Source organism: Gambusia affinis, linkage group LG09, assembly GCF_019740435.1.
Source record: "Gambusia affinis linkage group LG09, SWU_Gaff_1.0, whole genome shotgun sequence".
In the NCBI taxonomy this organism is placed as follows: Eukaryota; Metazoa; Chordata; class Actinopteri; order Cyprinodontiformes; family Poeciliidae; genus Gambusia; species Gambusia affinis.
In genome coordinates this window covers 459,597-473,834 of record NC_057876.1, presented here as the reverse complement: position 1 = coordinate 473,834, position 14,238 = coordinate 459,597, and the positions used below count along the sequence as shown (strand labels likewise).

Here is a 14,238-nt window from a genome sequence, read left to right as displayed (position 1 = left end):
TCTCACACCCGAAGCGAGAATCATACCCCTAGACCAACGAGCCTCCCGCTAGTTAGTGTGTGAAGGTAGGACCAGCTTTTTCATCAAACCAACTACCCCAAGAGTCCCTTCCAACACTTGTAGGCAGTTCACCCAATTGCTAACTGTACTAGCCTTTATCCTGAGAAGTGTGGCTGTGTGGGAAGTATCACAAAAGGGCTGTTTTGAATTGGGAAATGCAAGCGTGCCATAGCACTCATGATAATGTCATGTCTTTGTTGATAAGTATCAAATATTTTTTCTTTCTACAAATTACAATGGTGTCAGACATTCTGTCTGTCGTTGTTTACAGTAAATGGCATAATCATGGGATCAACATCTAAAACACTGAGCAATTTTTGTAAATCTTTTAAGGCGTCTTGAGGAAGTTAAGCGGGCTCGTCCGGGATTTGAACCCGGGACCTCTCGCACCCAAAGCAAGAATCATTCCCCTAGACCAACGAGCCACAGGCTTTGAAAGTTTGTCAGTAAGTGACAGTGGGACTACTAGCATTTTCATCAAGCCAACTAGCCCAAGGCATCCTTCTAGAGGGATGTTAAATGCATAAGCGGCTCGTTGGTCTAGGGGTATGATTCTCGCTTAGGGTGCGAGAGGTCCCGGGTTCAAATCCCGGACGAGCCCCTTCCAACACTTCTAGGCCACCCTGCAAAGGTCAACGGTACACCTTAATCAGCAATTGTACTGGAAAACTTGCACACATATTACAGAACATCTGCTGCCTTCTTGTGGAAAAAGCAAGTGTGTGTGAAAGAGGGAGCCATTTATTTGTTCATGACCATCTAATAATTTTCAAACCATGCACTACAGATTGTGATAGTGTCCTGTGATGATCTTGACAGCACCTCTAGGAAATGTAATCTACAAAAGACATTGAGAACATTCCTTCTGAAAATGTCTTTAAAGACACGATTGACATGCCAATGAACTGCACTATCCCTGATCTGGGACTGAACACAGGCCGAGGCGGTGAGAACGCTGAATCCTGACCCCTAGACCCTCAGGGATCATACGGTTTTCTAAAGCTAGAGAGAGGTCTGTGATGATCAATACCTTTACGTATTTTAGGACATGATCAAAAAGACTATGAACTGTACTTTCCCTGACCGGGAATCGAACCCGGGCCGCGGCGGTGAGAGCGCCGAATCCTGACCACTAGACCATCAGGGATCTTATTGTTTGTGTAATGCTAGAAAGAGGTCTGAGATGACCAATACCAAGAGGGTTTTAAGGACACGATAAAAACAATGGGGTAGGAGTAAAAGAAGGTGAATTTCCCTGACCGGGAATCGAACCCGGGCCACGGCGGTGAAAGCGCCGAATCCTGACCACTAGACCATCAGGGATCTTATTGTTTGTGTAATGCTAGAAAGAGGTCTGAGATGATCAATACCTATACAGATTTAAGGACATCATCAAAATGACTATGAACTGGTCTTTCCCTGACCGGGAATCGAAACTGGGCCGCAGCGGTGAGAGCTCCGAATCCTGACCACTAGACAATCAGGGATCTTACTACCTTTGTAATAATAGAGACAGGTCTTAGATGATCAATACCTGTAGGGATTTAAGGATATGATCAAAATAACGGGGAAGGTGATAAAGTAGGGGACTTTCCCTGACCGGGAATCGAACCCGGGCCGCGGTGTTGAGAGCGCTGACTGAAGACATCCTTCTAGAGGCATGATAAATGCATAAGCGGCTCGTTGGTCTAGGCGTATGATTCTCGCTTAGGGTGCGAGAGGTCCCGGGTTCAAATCCCGGACGAGCCCCTTCCAGCACTCCTAGGCAACCCTGCAAAGGTTAAAGGTATACCATTATCAGCAATTGTACTGGAAAACCTGCACACATATTCCAAAACATTTAGCTTCTTGTGGGAAAAGCAAGTGTGTGTGAAGGAGGGAGCCATTTATTTAATTCATTTCTTTGATGATGACCATTTAATAATTTTCAAACCATGCACTACAGATTGTGATAGTGACCTGTTAAGATCTCGACAAAACCTCTAGTAAACCGTAACTAACAAATGACATTGAGAGCGTTCCTTCCAAAAATGTCTTCTTAACATGCGAGTTGCACCTAAAGAACTTACTGGGCTCGTCTGGATTTGAACCCGGGTCCTCTCACACCCGAAGCGAGAATCATACCCCTAGACCAACGAGCCTCCCGCTAGTTAGTGTGTGAAGGTAGGACCAGCTTTTTCATCAAACCAACTACCCCAAGAGTCCCTTCCAACACTTGTAGGCAGTTCACCCAATTGCTAACTGTACATACTAGCCTTTATCCTGAGAAGTGTGGCTGTGTGGGAAGTATCACAAAAGGGCTGTTTTGAATTGGGAAATGCAAGCGTGCCATAGCACTCATGATAATGTCATGTCTTTGTTGATAAGTATCAAATATTTTTCTTTCTACAAATTACAATGGTGTCAGACATTCTGTCTGTCGTTGTTTACAGTAAATGGCATAATCATGGGATCAACATCTAAAACACTGAGCAATTTTTGTAAATCTTTTAAGGCGTCTTGAGGAAGTTAAGCGGGCTCGTCTGGATTTGAACCGGGACCTCTCTCGCACCCAAAGCAAGAATCATTCCCCTAGACCAACGAGCCACAGGCTTTGAAAGTTTGTCAGTAAGTGACAGTGGGACTACTAGCATTTTCATCAAGCCAACTAGCCCAAGGCATCCTTCTAGAGGGATGTTAAATGCATAAGCGGCTCGTTGGTCTAGGGGTATGATTCTCGCTTAGGGTGCGAGAGGTCCCGGGTTCAAATCCCGGACGAGCCCCTTCCAACACTTCTAGGCCACCCTGCAAAGGTCAACGGTACACCTTAATCAGCAATTGTACTGGAAAACTTGCACACATATTACAGAACATCTGCTGCCTTCTTGTGGAAAAGCAAGTGTGTGTGAAAGAGGGAGCCATTTATTTGTTCATGACCATCTAATAATTTTCAAACCATGCACTACAGATTGTGATAGTGTCCTGTGATGATCTTGACAGCACCTCTAGGAAATGTAATCTACAAAAGACATTGAGAACATTCCTTCTGAAAATGTCTTTAAAGACACGATTGACATGCCAATGAACTGCACTATCCCTGATCTGGGACTGAACACAGGCCGAGGCGGTGAGAACGCTGAATCCTGACCCCTAGACCCTCAGGGATCATACGGTTTTCTAAAGCTAGAGAGAGGTCTGTGATGATCAATACCTTTACGTATTTTAGGACATGATCAAAAAGACTATGAACTGTACTTTCCCTGACCGGGAATCGAACCCGGGCCGCGGCGGTGAGAGCGCCGAATCCTGACCACTAGACCATCAGGGATCTTATTGTTTGTGTAATGCTAGAAAGAGGTCTGAGATGACCAATACCAAGAGGGTTTTAAGGAGACGATAAAAACAATGGGGTAGGAGTAAAAGAAGGTGAATTTCCCTGACCGGGAATCGAACCCGGGCCACGGCGGTGAAAGCGCCGAATCCTGACCACTAGACCATCAGGGATCTTATTGTTTGTGTAATGCTAGAAAGAGGTCTGAGATGATCAATACCTATACAGATTTAAGGACATCATCAAAATGACTATGAACTGGTCTTTCCCTGACCGGGAATCGAAACTGGGCCGCAGCGGTGAGAGCTCCGAATCCTGACCACTAGACAATCAGGGATCTTACTACCTTTGTAATAATAGAGACAGGTCTTAGATGATCAATACCTGTAGGGATTTAAGGATATGATCAAAATAACGGGGAAGGTGATAAAGTAGGGGACTTTCCCTGACCGAATCGAACCCGGGCCACGGTGTTGAGAGCGCTGACTGAAGACATCCTTCTAGAGGCATGATAAATGCATAAGCGGCTCGTTGGTCTAGGCGTATGATTCTCGCTTAGGGTGCGAGAGGTCCCGGGTTCAAATCCCGGACGAGCCCCTTCCAGCACTCCTAGGCAACCCTGCAAAGGTTAACAGTATACCATTATCAGCAATTGTACTGGAAAACCTGCACACATATTCCAAAACATTTAGCTTCTTGTGGGAAAAGCAAGTGTGTGTGAAGGAGGGAGCCATTTATTTAATTCATTTCTTTGATGATGACCATTTAATAATTTTCAAACCATGCACTACAGATTGTGATAGTGACCTGTTAAGATCTCGACAAAACCTCTAGTAAACCGTAATTCTAACAAATGACATTGAGAGCGTTCCTTCCAAAAATGTCTTCTTAACATGCGAGTTGCACCTAAAGAACTTACTGGGCTCGTCCGGGATTTGAACCCGGGTCCTCTCACACCCGAAGCGAGAATCATACCCCTAGACCAACGAGCCTCCCGCTAGTTAGTGTGTGAAGGTAGGACCAGCTTTTTCATCAAACCAACTACCCCAAGAGTCCCTTCCAACACTTGTAGGCAGTTCACCCAATTGCTAACTGTACATACTAGCCTTTATCCTGAGAAGTGTGGCTGTGTGGGAAGTATCACAAAAGGGCTGTTTTGAATTGGGAAATGCAAGCGTGCCATAGCACTCATGATAATGTCATGTCTTTGTTGATAAGTATCAAATATTTTTTCTTTCTACAAATTACAATGGTGTCAGACATTCTGTCTGTCGTTGTTTACAGTAAATGGCATAATCATGGGATCAACATCTAAAACACTGAGCAATTTTTGTAAATCTTTTAAGGCGTCTTGAGGAAGTTAAGCGGGCTCGTCCGGGATTTGAACCCGGGACCTCTCGCACCCAAAGCGAGAATCATTCCCCTAGACCAACGAGCCACAGGCTTTGAAAGTTTGTCAGTAAGTGACAGTGGGACTACTAGCATTTTCATCAAGCCAACTAGCCCAAGGCATCCTTCTAGAGGGATGTTAAATGCATAAGCGGCTCGTTGGTCTAGGGGTATGATTCTCGCTTAGGGTGCGAGAGGTCCCGGGTTCAAATCCCGGACGAGCCCCTTCCAACACTTCTAGGCCACCCTGCAAAGGTCAACGGTACACCTTAATCAGCAATTGTACTGGAAAACTTGCACACATATTACAGAACATCTGCTGCCTTCTTGTGGAAAAAGCAAGTGTGTGTGAAAGAGGGAGCCATTTATTTGTTCATGACCATCTAATAATTTTCAAACCATGCACTACAGATTGTGATAGTGTCCTGTGATGATCTTGACAGCACCTCTAGGAAATGTAATCTACAAAAGACATTGAGAACATTCCTTCTGAAAATGTCTTTAAAGACACGATTGACATGCCAATGAACTGCACTATCCCTGATCTGGGACTGAACACAGGCCGAGGCGGTGAGAACGCTGAATCCTGACCCCTAGACCCTCAGGGATCATACGGTTTTCTAAAGCTAGAGAGAGGTCTGTGATGATCAATACCTTTACGTATTTTAGGACATGATCAAAAAGACTATGAACTGTACTTTCCCTGACCGGGAATCGAACCCGGGCCGCGGCGGTGAAAGCGCCGAATCCTGACCACTAGACCATCAGGGATCTTATTGTTTGTGTAATGCTAGAAAGAGGTCTGAGATGACCAATACCAAGAGGGTTTTAAGGACGATAAAAACAATGGTGTAGGAGAATAAGAAGGTGAATTTCCCTGACCGGGAATCGAACCCGGGCCTCGGCGGTGAAAGCGCCGAATCCTGACCACTAGACCATCAGGGATCTTATTGTTTGTGTAATGCTAGAAAGAGGTCTGAGATGATCAATACCTATACAGATTTAAGGACATCATCAAAATGACTATGAACTGGTCTTTCCTGACCGGGAATCGAAACAGGGCCGCCGCGGTGAGAGCTCCGAATCCTGACCACTAGACAATCAGGGATCTTACTACCTTTGTAATAATAGAGACAGGTCTTAGATGATCAATACCTGTAGGGATTTAAGGATATGATCAAAATAACGGGAAGGTGATAAAGTAGGGACTTTCCTGACCGGAATCGAACCGGCCGCGGTGTTGAGAGCGCTGACTGAAGACATCCTTCTAGAGGCATGATAAATGCATAAGCGGCTCGTTGGTCTAGGCGTATGATTCTCGCTTAGGGTGCGAGAGGTCCCGGGTTCAAATCCCGGACGAGCCCCTTCCAGCACTCCTAGGCAACCCTGCAAAGGTTAACAGTATACCATTATCAGCAATTGTACTGGAAAACCTGCACACATATTCCAAAACATTTAGCTTCTTGTGGGAAAAGCAAGTGTGTGTGAAGGAGGAGCCATTTATTTAATTCATTTCTTTGATGATGACCATTTAATAATTTTCAAACCATGCACTACAGATTGTGATAGTGACCTGTTAAGATCTCGACAAAACCTCTAGTAAACCGTAACTAACAAATGACATTGAGAGCGTTCCTTCCAAAAATGTCTTCTTAACATGCGAAGTTGCACCTAAAGAACTTACTGGGCTCGTCTGGATTTGAACCCGGTCCTCTCACACCCAAGCGAGAATCATACCCCTAGACCAACGAGCCTCCCGCTAGTTAGTGTGTGTGAAGGTAGGACCAGCTTTTCATCAAACCAACTACCCCAAGAGTCCCTTCCAACACTTGTAGGCAGTTCACCCAATTGCTAACTGTACATACTAGCCTTTATCCTGAGAAGTGTGGCTGTGTGGAAGTATCACAAAAGGGCTGTTTTGAATTGGGAAATGCAAGCGTGCCATAGCACTCATGATAATGTCATGTCTTTGTTGATAAGTATCAAATATTTTTCTTTCTACAAATTACAATGGTGTCAGATATTCTGTCTGTCGTTGTTTACAGTAAATGGCATAATCATGGGATCAACATCTAAAACACTGAGCAATTTTTGTAAATCTTTTAAGGCGTCTTGAGGAAGTTAAGCGGGCTCGTCCGGGATTTGAACCCGGGACCTCTCGCACCCAAAGCGAGAATCATTCCCCTAGACCAACGAGCCACAGGCTTTGAAAGTTTGTCAGTAAGTGACAGTGGGACTACTAGCATTTTCATCAAGCCAACTAGCCCAAGGCATCCTTCTAGAGGGATGTTAAATGCATAAGCGGCTCGTTGGTCTAGGGGTATGATTCTCGCTTAGGGTGCGAGAGGTCCCGGGTTCAAATCCCGGACGAGCCCCTTCCAACACTTCTAGGCCACCCTGCAAAGGTCAACGGTACACCTTAATCAGCAATTGTACTGGAAAACTTGCACACATATTACAGAACATCTGCTGCCTTCTTGTGGAAAAAGCAAGTGTGTGTGAAAGAGGGAGCCATTTATTTGTTCATGACCATCTAATAATTTTCAAACCATGCACTACAGATTGTGATAGTGTCCTGTGATGATCTTGACAGCACCTCTAGGAAATGTAATCTACAAAAGACATTGAGAACATTCCTTCTGAAAATGTCTTTAAAGACACGATTGACATGCCAATGAACTGCACTATCCCTGATCTGGGACTGAACACAGGCCGAGGCGGTGAGAACGCTGAATCCTGACCCCTAGACCCTCAGGGATCATACGGTTTTCTAAAGCTAGAGAGGTCTGTGATGATCAATACCTTTACGTATTTTAGGACATGATCAAAAAGACTATGAACTGTACTTTCCCTGACCGGGAATCGAACCCGGGCCGCGGCGGTGAAAGCGCCGAATCCTGACCACTAGACCATCAGGGATCTTATTGTTTGTGTAATGCTAGAAAGAGGTCTGAGATGACCAATACCAAGAGGGTTTTAAGGACACGATAAAAACAATGGGGTAGGAGTAAAAGAAGGTGAATTTCCCTGACCGGGAATCGAACCCGGGCCACGGCGGTGAAAGCGCTAATCCTGACCACTAGACCATCAGGGATCTTATTGTTTGTGTAATGCTAGAAAGAGGTCTGAGATGATCAATACCTATACAGATTTAAGGACATCATCAAAATGACTATGAACTGGTCTTTCCCTGACCGGGAATTGAAACTGGGCCGCAGCGGTGAGAGCTCCGAATCCTGACCACTAGACAATCAGGGATCTTACTACCTTTGTAATAATAGAGACAGGTCTTAGATGATCAATACCTGTAGGGATTTAAGGAGATGATCAAAATAACGGGGAAGGTGATAAAGTAGGGGACTTTCCCTGACCGGGAATCGAACCCGGGCCGCGGTGTTGAGAGCGCTGACTGAAGACATCCTTCTAGAGGCATGATAAATGCATAAGCGGCTCGTTGGTCTAGGCGTATGATTCTCGCTTAGGGTGCGAGAGGTCCCGGGTTCAAATCCCGGACGAGCCCCTTCCAGCACTCCTAGGCAACCCTGCAAAGGTTAACAGTATACCATTATCAGCAATTGTACTGGAAAACCTGCACACATATTCCAAAACATTTAGCTTCTTGTGGGAAAAGCAAGTGTGTGTGAAGGAGGGAGCCATTTATTTAATTCATTTCTTTGATGATGACCATTTAATAATTTTCAAACCATGCACTACAGATTGTGATAGTGACCTGTTAAGATCTCGACAAAACCTCTAGTAAACCGTAACTAACAAATGACATTGAGAGCGTTCCTTCCAAAAATGTCTTCTTAACATGCGAGTTGCACCTAAAGAACTTACTGGGCTCGTCCGGGATTTGAACCCGGTCCTCTCACACCAAGCGAGAATCATACCCCTAGACGAGCCTCCCGCTAGTTAGTGTGTGAAGGTAGGACCAGCTTTTCATCAAACCAACTACCCCAAGAGTCCCTTCCAACACTTGTAGGCAGTTCACCCAATTGCTAACTGTACATACTAGCCTTTATCCTGAGAAGTGTGGCTGTGTGGGAAGTATCACAAAAGGGCTGTTTTGAATTGGGAAATGCAAGCGTGCCATAGCACTCATGATAATGTCATGTCTTTGTTGATAAGTATCAAATATTTTTTCTTTCTACAAATTACAATGGTGTCAGACATTCTGTCTGTCGTTGTTTACAGTAAATGGCATAATCATGGGATCAACATCTAAAACACTGAGCAATTTTTGTAAATCTTTTAAGGCGTCTTGAGGAAGTTAAGCGGGCTCGTCCGGGATTTGAACCCGGACCTCTCGCACCCAAAGCGAGAATCATTCCCCTAGACCAACGAGCCACAGGCTTTGAAAGTTTGTCAGTAAGTGACAGTGGGACTACTAGCATTTTCATCAAGCCAACTAGCCCAAGGCATCCTTCTAGAGGGATGTTAAATGCATAAGCGCTCGTTGGTCTAGGGGTATGATACTCGATTCGGGTGCGAGTGGCCCCGGTTACAAATCCCGGACGAGCCCCTTCCAACACTTCTAGGCCACCCTGCAAAGGTCAACGGTACACCTTAATCAGCAATTGTACTGGAAAACTTGCACATATTACAGAACATCTGCTGCCTTCTTGTGGAAAAAGCAAGTGTGTGTGAAAGAGGGAGCCATTTATTTGTTCATGACCATCTAATAATTTTCAAACCATGCACTACAGATTGTGATAGTGTCCTGTGATGATCTTGACAGCACCTCTAGGAAATGTAATCTACAAAAGACATTGAGAACATTCCTTCTGAAAATGTCTTTAAAGACACGATTGACATGCCAATGAACTGCACTATCCTGATCTGGGACTGAACACAGGCCGAGGCGGTGAGAACGCTGAATCCTGACCACTAGACCCTCAGGGATCATACGGTTTTCTAAAGCTAGAGAGAGGTCTGTGATGATCAATACCTTTACGTATTTTAGGACATGATCAAAAAGACTATGAACTGTACTTTCCCTGACCGGGAATCGAACCCGGGCCGCGGCGGTGAAAGCGCCGAATCCTGACCACTAGACCATCAGGGATCTTATTGTTTGTGTAATGCTAGAAAGAGGTCTGAGATGACCAATACCAAGAGGGTTTTAAGGAGACGATAAAAACAATGGGGTAGGAGTAAAAGAAGGTGAATTTCCCTGACCGGGAATCGAACCCGGGCCACGGCGGTGAAAGCGCCGAATCCTGACCACTAGACCATCAGGGATCTTATTGTTTGTGTAATGCTAGAAAGAGGTCTGAGATGATCAATACCTATACAGATTTAAGGACATCATCAAAATGACTATGAACTGGTCTTTCCCTGACCGGGAATCGAAACTGGGCCGCAGCGGTGAGAGCTCCGAATCCTGACCACTAGACAATCAGGGATCTTACTACCTTTGTAATAATAGAGACAGGTCTTAGATGATCAATACCTGTAGGGATTTAAGGAGATGATCAAAATAACGGGGAAGGTGATAAAGTAGGGGACTTTCCCTGACCGGGAATCGAACCCGGGCCACGGTGTTGAGAGCGCTGACTGAAGACATCCTTCTAGAGGCATGATAAATGCATAAGCTCGTTGGTCTAGGCGTATGATTCTCGCTTAGGGTGCGAGAGGTCCCGGGTTCAAATCCCGGACGAGCCCCTTCCAGCACTCCTAGGCAACCCTGCAAAGGTTAACAGTATACCATTATCAGCAATTGTACTGGAAAACCTGCACATATTCCAAAACATTTAGCTTCTTGTGGGAAAAGCAAGTGTGTGTGAAGGAGGGAGCCATTTATTTAATTCATTTCTTTGATGATGACCATTTAATAATTTTCAAACCATGCACTACAGATTGTGATAGTGACCTGTTAAGATCTCGACAAAACCTCTAGTAAACCGTAACTAACAAATGACATTGAGAGCGTTCCTTCCAAAAATGTCTTCTTAACATCGAGTTGCACCTAAAGAACTTACTGGGCTCGTCTGGATTTGAACCCGGGTCCTCTCACACCCGGCGAGAATCATACCCCTAGACCAACGAGCCTCCCGCTAGTTAGTGTGTGAAGGTAGGACCAGCTTTTCATCAAACCAACTACCCCAAGAGTCCCTTCCAACACTTGTAGGCAGTTCACCCAATTGCTAACTGTACATACTAGCCTTTATCCTGAGAAGTGTGGCTGTGTGGGAAGTATCACAAAAGGGCTGTTTTGAATTGGGAAATGCAAGCGTGCCATAGCACTCATGATAATGTCATGTCTTTGTTGATAAGTATCAAATATTTTTCTTTCTACAAATTACAATGGTGTCAGACATTCTGTCTGTCGTTGTTTACAGTAAATGGCATAATCATGGGATCAACATCTAAAACACTGAGCAATTTTTGTAAATCTTTTAAGGCGTCTTGAGGAAGTTAAGCGGGCTCGTCCGGATTTGAACCGGACCTCGCACCCAAAGCGAGAATCATTCCCCTAGACCAACGAGCCACAGGCTTTGAAAGTTTGTCAGTAAGTGACAGTGGGACTACTAGCATTTTCATCAAGCCAACTAGCCCAAGGCATCCTTCTAGAGGGATGTTAAATGCATAAGCGGCTCGTTGGTCTAGGCGTATGATTCTCGCTTAGGGTGCGAGAGGTCCCGGGTTCAAATCCCGGACGAGCCCCTTCCAACACTTCTAGGCCACCCTGCAAAGGTCAACGGTACACCTTAATCAGCAATTGTACTGGAAAACTTGCACACATATTACAGAACATCTGCTGCCTTCTTGTGGAAAAAGCAAGTGTGTGTGAAAGAGGGAGCCATTTATTTGTTCATGACCATCTAATAATTTTCAAACCATGCACTACAGATTGTGATAGTGTCCTGTGATGATCTTGACAGCACCTCTAGGAAATGTAATCTACAAAAGACATTGAGAACATTCCTTCTGAAAATGTCTTTAAAGACACGATTGACATGCCAATGAACTGCACTATCCCTGATCTGGGACTGAACACAGGCCGAGGCGGTGAGAACGCTGAATCCTGACCCCTAGACCCTCAGGGATCATACGGTTTTCTAAAGCTAGAGAGAGGTCTGTGATGATCAATACCTTTACGTATTTTAGGACATGATCAAAAAGACTATGAACTGTACTTTCCCTGACCGGGAATCGAACCCGGGCCGCGGCGGTGAGAGCGCCGAATCCTGACCACTAGACCATCAGGGATCTTACTGTTTTTGTAATGCTAGAGAGAGGTCTGAGATGACCAATACCAAGAGGGTTTTAAGGACACGATAAAAACAATGGGGTAGGAGTAAAGAAGGTGAATTTCCCTGACCGGGAATCGAACCGGGCCACGGCGGTGAAAGCGCCGAATCCTGACCACTAGACCATCAGGGATCTTATTGTTTGTGTAATGCTAGAAAGAGGTCTGAGATGATCAATACCTATACAGATTTAAGGACATCATCAAAATGACTATGAACTGTACTTTCCCTGACCGGGAATCGAACCCGGGCCGCGGCGGTGAGAGCGCCGAATCCTGACCACTAGACCATCAGGGATCTTACTGTTTTTGTAATGCTAGAGAGAGGTCTGAGATGACCAATACCAAGAGGGTTTTAAGGGCACGATAAAAACAATGGGGTAGGAGTAAAAGAAGGTGAATTTCCCTGACCGGGAATCGAACCCGGGCCGCGGCGGTGAAAGCGCCGAATCCTGACCACTAGACCATCAGGGATCTTATTGTTTGTGTAATGCTAGAAAGAGGTCTGAGATGATCAATACCTATACAGATTTAAGGACATCATCAAAATGACTATGAACGGGTCTTTCCCTGACCGGGAATTGAAACTGGGCCGCAGCGGTGAGAGCTCCGAATCCTGACCACTAGACAATCAGGGATCTTACTACCTTTGTAATAATAGAGACAGGTCTTAGATGATCAATACCTGTAGGGATTTAAGGAGATGATCAAAATAACGGGGAAGGTGATAAAGTAGGGGACTTTCCCTGACCGGGAATCGAACCCGGGCCGCGGTGTTGAGAGCGCTGAATGAAGACATCCTTCTATAGGCATGATAAATGCATAAGCGGCTCATTGGTCTAGGCGTATGATTCTCGCTTAGGGTGCGAGAGGTCCCGGTTTCGAATCCCGGACGAGCCCCTTCCAGCACTCCTAGGCAACCCTGCAAAGGTTAACAGTATACCATTATCAGCAATTGTACTGGAAAACCTGCACACATATTCCAAAACATTTAGCTTCTTGTGGGAAAAGCAAGTGTGTGTGAAGGAGGGAGCCATTTATTTAATTCATTTCTTTGATGATGACCATTTAATAATTTTCAAACCATGCACTACAGATTGTGATAGTGACCTGTTAAGATCTCGACAAAACCTCTAGTAAACCGTAACTAACAAATGACATTGAGAGCGTTCCTTCCAAAAATGTCTTCTTAACATGCGAGTTGCACCTAAAGAACTTACTGGGCTCGTCCGGGATTTGAACCCGGGTCCTCTCACACCCGAAGCGAGAATCATACCCCTAGACCAACGAGCCTCCCGCTAGTTAGTGTGTGAAGGTAGGACCAGCTTTTTCATCAAACCAACTACCCCAAGAGTCCCTTCCAACACTTGTAGGCAGTTCACCCAATTGCTAACTGTACATACTAGCCTTTATCCTGAGAAGTGTGGCTGTGTGGGAAGTATCACAAAAGGGCTGTTTTGAATTGGGAAATGCAAGCGTGCCATAGCACTCATGATAATGTCATGTCTTTGTTGATAAGTATCAAATATTTTTTCTTTCTACAAATTACAATGGTGTCAGACATTCTGTCTGTCGTTGTTTACAGTAAATGGCATAATCATGGGATCAACATCTAAAACACTGAGCAATTTTTGTAAATCTTTTAAGGCGTCTTGAGGAAGTTAAGCGGGCTCGTCCGGGATTTGAACCCGGGACCTCTCGCACCCAAAGCGAGAATCATTCCCCTAGACCAACGAGCCACAGGCTTTGAAAGTTTGTCAGTAAGTGACAGTGGGACTACTAGCATTTTCATCAAGCCAACTAGCCCAAGGCATCCTTCTAGAGGGATGTTAAATGCATAAGCGGCTCGTTGGTCTAGGGGGTATGATTCTCGCTTAGGGTGCGAGAGGTCCCGGTTCAAATCCCGGACGAGCCCCTTCCAACACTTCTAGGCCACCCTGCAAAGGTCAACGGTACACCTTAATCAGCAATTGTACTGGAAAACTTGCACACATATTACAGAACATCTGCTGCCTTCTTGTGGAAAAAGCAAGTGTGTGTGAAAGAGGGAGCCATTTATTTGTTCATGACCATCTAATAATTTTCAAACCATGCACTACAGATTGTGATAGTGTCCTGTGATGATCTTGACAGCACCTCTAGGAAATGTAATCTACAAAAGACATTGAGAACATTCCTTCTGAAAATGTCTTTAAAGACACGATTGACATGCCAATGAACTGCA

General features: G+C 45.0%; 30 non-coding genes across 30 annotated transcripts; 9 read left to right on the top strand and 21 right to left on the bottom strand.

The window, feature by feature from the left end:
- Positions 1 to 413: 413 nt before the first annotated feature.
- Positions 414 to 485, bottom strand: trnap-ugg. The gene has a single exon. It is a non-coding gene; the product is annotated as a tRNA-Pro (tRNA).
- Positions 486 to 589: 104 nt separating this feature from the next.
- trnap-agg lies at positions 590 to 661 on the top strand. The gene has a single exon. It is a non-coding gene; the product is annotated as a tRNA-Pro (tRNA).
- Positions 662 to 1,135: 474 nt separating this feature from the next.
- trnae-cuc lies at positions 1,136 to 1,207 on the bottom strand. The gene has a single exon. It is a non-coding gene; the product is annotated as a tRNA-Glu (tRNA).
- Positions 1,208 to 1,311: 104 nt separating this feature from the next.
- On the bottom strand, positions 1,312 to 1,383 carry trnae-uuc. Its single transcript has one exon. It is a non-coding gene; the product is annotated as a tRNA-Glu (tRNA).
- Positions 1,384 to 1,737: 354 nt separating this feature from the next.
- Positions 1,738 to 1,809, top strand: trnap-agg. The gene has a single exon. It is a non-coding gene; the product is annotated as a tRNA-Pro (tRNA).
- A 941-nt stretch (positions 1,810 to 2,750) lies between these two features.
- On the top strand, positions 2,751 to 2,822 carry trnap-agg. The gene has a single exon. It is a non-coding gene; the product is annotated as a tRNA-Pro (tRNA).
- Positions 2,823 to 3,295: 473 nt separating this feature from the next.
- trnae-cuc lies at positions 3,296 to 3,367 on the bottom strand. Its single transcript has one exon. It is a non-coding gene; the product is annotated as a tRNA-Glu (tRNA).
- Positions 3,368 to 3,471: 104 nt separating this feature from the next.
- On the bottom strand, positions 3,472 to 3,543 carry trnae-uuc. The gene has a single exon. It is a non-coding gene; the product is annotated as a tRNA-Glu (tRNA).
- Positions 3,544 to 3,895: 352 nt separating this feature from the next.
- Positions 3,896 to 3,967, top strand: trnap-agg. The gene has a single exon. It is a non-coding gene; the product is annotated as a tRNA-Pro (tRNA).
- Positions 3,968 to 4,290: 323 nt separating this feature from the next.
- trnap-cgg lies at positions 4,291 to 4,362 on the bottom strand. The gene has a single exon. It is a non-coding gene; the product is annotated as a tRNA-Pro (tRNA).
- Positions 4,363 to 4,736: 374 nt separating this feature from the next.
- On the bottom strand, positions 4,737 to 4,808 carry trnap-ugg. Its single transcript has one exon. It is a non-coding gene; the product is annotated as a tRNA-Pro (tRNA).
- A 104-nt stretch (positions 4,809 to 4,912) lies between these two features.
- On the top strand, positions 4,913 to 4,984 carry trnap-agg. The gene has a single exon. It is a non-coding gene; the product is annotated as a tRNA-Pro (tRNA).
- A 474-nt stretch (positions 4,985 to 5,458) lies between these two features.
- On the bottom strand, positions 5,459 to 5,530 carry trnae-uuc. The gene has a single exon. It is a non-coding gene; the product is annotated as a tRNA-Glu (tRNA).
- Positions 5,531 to 5,632: 102 nt separating this feature from the next.
- On the bottom strand, positions 5,633 to 5,704 carry trnae-uuc. The gene has a single exon. It is a non-coding gene; the product is annotated as a tRNA-Glu (tRNA).
- A 347-nt stretch (positions 5,705 to 6,051) lies between these two features.
- trnap-agg lies at positions 6,052 to 6,123 on the top strand. Its single transcript has one exon. It is a non-coding gene; the product is annotated as a tRNA-Pro (tRNA).
- Positions 6,124 to 6,886: 763 nt separating this feature from the next.
- trnap-ugg lies at positions 6,887 to 6,958 on the bottom strand. Its single transcript has one exon. It is a non-coding gene; the product is annotated as a tRNA-Pro (tRNA).
- Positions 6,959 to 7,062: 104 nt separating this feature from the next.
- On the top strand, positions 7,063 to 7,134 carry trnap-agg. The gene has a single exon. It is a non-coding gene; the product is annotated as a tRNA-Pro (tRNA).
- A 472-nt stretch (positions 7,135 to 7,606) lies between these two features.
- Positions 7,607 to 7,678, bottom strand: trnae-uuc. The gene has a single exon. It is a non-coding gene; the product is annotated as a tRNA-Glu (tRNA).
- A 104-nt stretch (positions 7,679 to 7,782) lies between these two features.
- trnae-uuc lies at positions 7,783 to 7,853 on the bottom strand. The gene has a single exon. It is a non-coding gene; the product is annotated as a tRNA-Glu (tRNA).
- A 354-nt stretch (positions 7,854 to 8,207) lies between these two features.
- Positions 8,208 to 8,279, top strand: trnap-agg. The gene has a single exon. It is a non-coding gene; the product is annotated as a tRNA-Pro (tRNA).
- Positions 8,280 to 9,038: 759 nt separating this feature from the next.
- On the bottom strand, positions 9,039 to 9,109 carry trnap-ugg. The gene has a single exon. It is a non-coding gene; the product is annotated as a tRNA-Pro (tRNA).
- Positions 9,110 to 9,755: 646 nt separating this feature from the next.
- trnae-uuc lies at positions 9,756 to 9,827 on the bottom strand. Its single transcript has one exon. It is a non-coding gene; the product is annotated as a tRNA-Glu (tRNA).
- Positions 9,828 to 9,931: 104 nt separating this feature from the next.
- Positions 9,932 to 10,003, bottom strand: trnae-uuc. Its single transcript has one exon. It is a non-coding gene; the product is annotated as a tRNA-Glu (tRNA).
- Positions 10,004 to 11,356: 1,353 nt separating this feature from the next.
- On the top strand, positions 11,357 to 11,428 carry trnap-agg. Its single transcript has one exon. It is a non-coding gene; the product is annotated as a tRNA-Pro (tRNA).
- Positions 11,429 to 11,902: 474 nt separating this feature from the next.
- Positions 11,903 to 11,974, bottom strand: trnae-cuc. Its single transcript has one exon. It is a non-coding gene; the product is annotated as a tRNA-Glu (tRNA).
- Positions 11,975 to 12,077: 103 nt separating this feature from the next.
- On the bottom strand, positions 12,078 to 12,148 carry trnae-uuc. Its single transcript has one exon. It is a non-coding gene; the product is annotated as a tRNA-Glu (tRNA).
- Positions 12,149 to 12,240: 92 nt separating this feature from the next.
- On the bottom strand, positions 12,241 to 12,312 carry trnae-cuc. The gene has a single exon. It is a non-coding gene; the product is annotated as a tRNA-Glu (tRNA).
- Positions 12,313 to 12,416: 104 nt separating this feature from the next.
- On the bottom strand, positions 12,417 to 12,488 carry trnae-uuc. Its single transcript has one exon. It is a non-coding gene; the product is annotated as a tRNA-Glu (tRNA).
- A 747-nt stretch (positions 12,489 to 13,235) lies between these two features.
- trnap-cgg lies at positions 13,236 to 13,307 on the bottom strand. The gene has a single exon. It is a non-coding gene; the product is annotated as a tRNA-Pro (tRNA).
- Positions 13,308 to 13,681: 374 nt separating this feature from the next.
- trnap-ugg lies at positions 13,682 to 13,753 on the bottom strand. The gene has a single exon. It is a non-coding gene; the product is annotated as a tRNA-Pro (tRNA).
- Positions 13,754 to 14,238: the final 485 nt, after the last annotated feature.